The sequence below is a fragment of the Macaca fascicularis genome, chromosome 10, assembly GCF_037993035.2.
Source record: "Macaca fascicularis isolate 582-1 chromosome 10, T2T-MFA8v1.1".
NCBI classification, from domain to species: domain Eukaryota; kingdom Metazoa; phylum Chordata; class Mammalia; order Primates; family Cercopithecidae; genus Macaca; species Macaca fascicularis.
Window position 1 is genome coordinate 115,358,560 of NC_088384.1, and position 5,002 is coordinate 115,363,561.

Below are 5,002 nucleotides of genomic sequence, written 5' to 3' on the forward strand. Positions count from 1 at the left end.
TAACTTGAACTGGCGTCAGCAAAGATGGAGATGTCTTGAAGGTCCAAGGAACCATGTTGGGTCCCGGGCTTATGACTCAGCCTCAATTCCCTGCTTCTACTTTCTACTGATTTCTCTGTGTTGGCACCATTCCCGGAGAGACTTTTCACCTCATGATAACAAGTACTGCTGGCACCCGCAAGCTTCCATCTGATTTTCTCAGCAGCTCCCCAGAAAAACAGAAGAGCCTCTTTTCAAAGTCCCAGAACTGAATTTCCTGGGTCCTGAGCAGCCAGGCTTGGCTCATGGGCCTATCTCTGGACAAATCACTATATTTAAAGTTGTATTAATTTCTTATTGTTGCTGCAACAAATCATCATGAACGTAGTGGTTTAAAACAATACCAACGATTATCTTATAGTTCTGGAGTTCAGAAGTCTAAAAACAGGTTGGAAGGGCTGTGTGCCTTCTGGAGACTGAAGGAAAGAATTCATTCCCTTTCCTTTTCCATTTTCTAGACACTACCTGCGTTCCTCAGCTCAAAGCCTTGTACCACTCCAACTTCTGTTTCCATAGTCACAGCTTCTCTGACTCTGACCCTCCCCCACCCTCTTATGAGAACATTTAAAAAAATTACATTGCCCACCGCCCACCACCCCCAATAATCCAGGATCATCTCCCATCTCAGTGTCTTTAATCACACCCTCAAAATCCCTTTTGCCGTGTTAGTTGACATATTCACAGGTTCCGAGGATTAGGACATGGACATCTTTGAGGGTACCATTATTCTTCCTATCTCAAAGATGATGTGGTGGTCTGATTAGTTAGTCCATAGTCACAAGCCTGGAACTGGAGCATCCCCTGAAACCATGTGGACAGAGATGGGGAGGGGTGGTTCCCCAGGGGAAGATGTGGTCCATTACCAGACCTGGAGGGATGGGATGCTGGCAGGGCAACAACAGCAAATGTCCACAGCGGAAAACACAGGAAAAAACTTCAGGACTCTCTTGGACAATTTTCGTTCCTTTTGGGATCACCTGATTTCTTTTAGGCTTTGAGCACATTTGATTGACAGCACTAAAGTTCAGAATGCATTGTGATCATTTTATTTCACTGGGAATATTATACACAGTGTATGTCATTTGTAAAGCAAGGGATTTGGAACCTGGCACTTTCTCCAGTGCATTGTAGAATGAACCACATGCCAATGATGGGAGACACAGTTAAGAGTTGGACAACACGGAAAAGCGCTTAATTACTTGGTTTCTGAGTAAGTCCAGAGTTCTTGCTGCTGCGGGTGGGTGGGGAGAAGAAATTCCAGCATGATGGAAAACTACATAATGTATTATGTTACTCCCCCTTAAATCCCTTAAATTAAAGGAAAAACAATCTTCAAAGAATCATAAAGCACATAAAGAGACAACTGGAGGGGATGCTCATCTGAGATAAATTGCAGTATTCTTAACGGTTGGGTTTCGAATCAAAATGTAAGTGGTAAGGTCTCAAAGTAACAGTCGCACATCTGCTGACTTGGAAAAAGTTGAGGGAAAATAAACACAATGACCAAGCCGTGCACTTGGCCGAGCCCCAGCAGTGTCCTGATACATGACTTCTCCTAGGGGCACATTGGATGCTGAGGCAGTGAAGGCAGATCAAGGAATATTGGCAGACGTCTGCGGAGAAAAACACCTATTCATTCGTGTCTTCTGTAGAGGTCATCATGACCTTCCATCAGAGATTTTGGAATGGAAACTAGACAGATGGAGAGGCAGTGAGTTGTCAATGATACATAGAAGAAAATGGGAACCATTAAAATCCTAGGTATGAGTTCCAGAGGCAGCGCTGCTTAAGCGTTATGAACTCTCCCTGGAATCATGTGGAGTTAAAGTTGAATCCTGATTGACTGCCACTTACTAGATGCATGGTTGTAGGCTGGTTACGTTGACCTTTCAAACCTTAGTTTTTTCATCTGTGAGATGGGGCTAATGTTAGTATAAATTTTGTTGAATTGTCATAAGGGCAAAACAATGATGGAAACCACCAGCTTGCCACCGAGTTACATAAACTGTATGTTTCCTTTGCACATTGCTTAGCCTGGAACCCAGGAGGCTTTGTGATCTTGCCAAGTTTCCAAGCCGGCTTTACAATGAATTACTTTATATTTTAATTGAGGTTACCTTAAGTATATTAATTTAGAAAGGAATTTTATGTCAATCACTACCATGCATAGTAAGCTCAATTCCTTGGCCTGACAAAGGCTCCAAGCCTGTGGCCTGCTATCCCTTTGTACAAACCTATGGCCTGCTATATCCCTTTTGTATCCTTTTGTACAAAAATCCCTTTGTACAGCTCTCTCTTTGTTAGAGAGCTGTTAAAGACACATTGAGTCACTGCCCTGGCCATTGTCAGAAGCCAGAAGAACACTAGGAAAGGGAGCTCTTTCGCTTGAGAGCTGGTGTTGGCGAGTGTCACTCCAGGCTGCTGCCTCAAATCATGGTGCCCGGCTTGCTTTAGGGACCAAGGACAATGCCGCCTCCTCTGATCATCCAGCTGAACACACTGTCCTCTTCTCTGAGCTCTGTGCAGCATTTTATGTTCTCAGCATCCTGGATCTTTGGCGATCTATCACTGAACTTCCTTATCTCAGCAAGAGTAGAAGCCCCAGAGGGCAGGGCCAGCTCCATCCTGGTATTTGGCTAGCACCTCCTGGTGCCTGAGAGGCTCATCCAGGGTTGGTAGATTTTTAATCCCAGTGAAGACAAGTGACGGTCGGCTTCGAGCTACTGAAGGCCATAGACCCAGAGAGTGATCTAAACAGCCATGATACCTCCTGTGTCTGAACATGGTACCCGAAAACCTCCTCCTACTCCTTTCCTCCTTTTAGCTGATTAGTATATTTTGTATTCCTCCAGCCATCCCCCAATCCAATTACTTTTTATTTTGTTGGAGATGGAAATTTTAATTCCAAAGAGATAGTAAGTATTATGGTCTGAATATTTGTCCTCTCCAAATTTATCTGTTGAAATCCTATCCATGAAGGTGATGGCAGGAGGTGGGGCCTTTGGGGGGTGATTAAGTCATGAGGGGTGCAGCCCTCGTGAATGGGATTGGTGTCCTTAAAAAAGAAACTCCCGGAGAGCTGCCTTGACCCTTCCCCATCTGAGGATGCAGTGAGAAGTCACCATCCACGATCAGAAATCGAGCCCCCATTAAACACCGAATCTGCCGGCACCTTGATCTTGGTTTTCCAGACCCCAAAAATGTGAAAAATAAAACTCTGTGATTTATGGTGTTTTGTTATAGCAGCCCGAACAAACAAAGATAATACTAAAGTGATCCAAATTCTAGCCCAGCACGAACAGAAGATATCGTGAGTATTGGGTTTTTCTTATTTTCAGAGCATCAAGTGCAAAAACAAACAAACAAACAAACAAACAAACAAACAAAAGCTTGGATTCAAGGGCTAGGCAGGATGGGATGGGAGTGGGGGGATGGAGAACTTCAGCATCAGCTTCAATTCTGGAAGCTTGAGTGCTACTGTAGTTACTGCAGCTGTGTACCAATTTACCCAGAGTTTAGTGCTGTAAAACAACCATTTATTATGCTCACGGATTGTGTGGGTGGGAAATTCGGACAGGGTACAGCGGGACAGCTATTCCTCAGTCGGAAGTCTTGAGGGCTGGGAGCTCGAATCATCTGAAGGCACATTCACTCACAGGTCAGTGGCTGACACTGGCGGTCGGCTGGGAGGCCTTGGTTTCTCTCCATGTAGGTTTCTCCATGCGATCTCTCCAAGTGGGCTTGTTAGGGCTTCCTCCTGGCATAGCAGCTGTGTTCAGAGGACAGGTGTCCCGAGCCATCAAGCCAGGTGGATATTGTAGCACTTATTTGGACTCCCCTCAGAAGCTGCTCTGGTCACTTCAGCTGCTTTCTAGTTTTCAGAAGCTGGTCATTAAGGCTAGTAGAGGGCAGGACCAAATTCAACCCCACTTTTCAGAGATGAGGTCTCGCTATGTTGCCCAGGCTGGTCTTGAACTCCCAGGCTCAAGCAATTCATCCACCTTGGCCTCTCAAAGAGCTGGAATTACAGATGTGAACCACTGCCGCTCCCCCACCCCCAACTCCATCTGTTATGAAAGGAGGGTCCTTTGACCACGAGTGCCCTGAGAAGTGAGGAGGGCTTCCCAGTCTCAGACATTTTTATCTGAGCTGGAGATGGGGACAGTCTCCCACACACAGGACTTGGAAGGCTATGAAGGAAATAGGGGGCTCTTGGAGGCCATTTCCCATGGTGGGGACGGTTGTGTGAATGAACTTGGCCTTTAGGGAGAGGAGCCCGACTCTCCCCTGAAGCCACCCCATCTGCGGGGATGGCTGAGGAATCCCTGGACACCCCAGGACCGCTAACCCAGGATCTTTGTTGACTTTGCCCCCAGGCCACTGCCCCACCCGCAGGCTCTGAACTCCTGGGAGAGGTAGGGAGCCAGCCTGAGGCGTGAGTCAAGAGTGTAAAGTACACTGAGCTCCTTGGCAAGCAGGCTCTTCAAGGGGAAGGTGTCACTCGGGGAACACTGAGAAATGTGTCTTTCCCTCAGGCCCTGATAGAAAAGATAACATCCCTTGAGCACAGTTTTTTCTCATCTGTTCTTGCTCTTGGATGGTGGCGGGGGGGTTGCTACTCCGGAGCAGCGAACTGGCGGGCGGGGTTGCGCCTGTGAGTGCGCGTGTGCGTGTGTGCGCGCGCTCTCGTGGCCTTCCAGCAGCTGGCAGCTGTCCCGGCCCCCACCCCACCCTACCCCACCCCACCCAGCCGCGCCACGCCACGCCGCCCCCGCCCCTCGCTGTCCTGGGTGCGCCTCGGGCCGCTGCGCTCCTGGCCAGCTCCCCCCAGCGCCTGGGAGGCGACCCCCAGTGCGCCCGGGTTCAAAGGCCCCGCGAGGCAGCTCCAGCCCCTCTGGGGGGCGGGGAGGCGACGGGGGTGGTGCAGAAACCAGAAAAGCCCGAGCCGCAGCCGGCCAGCTCC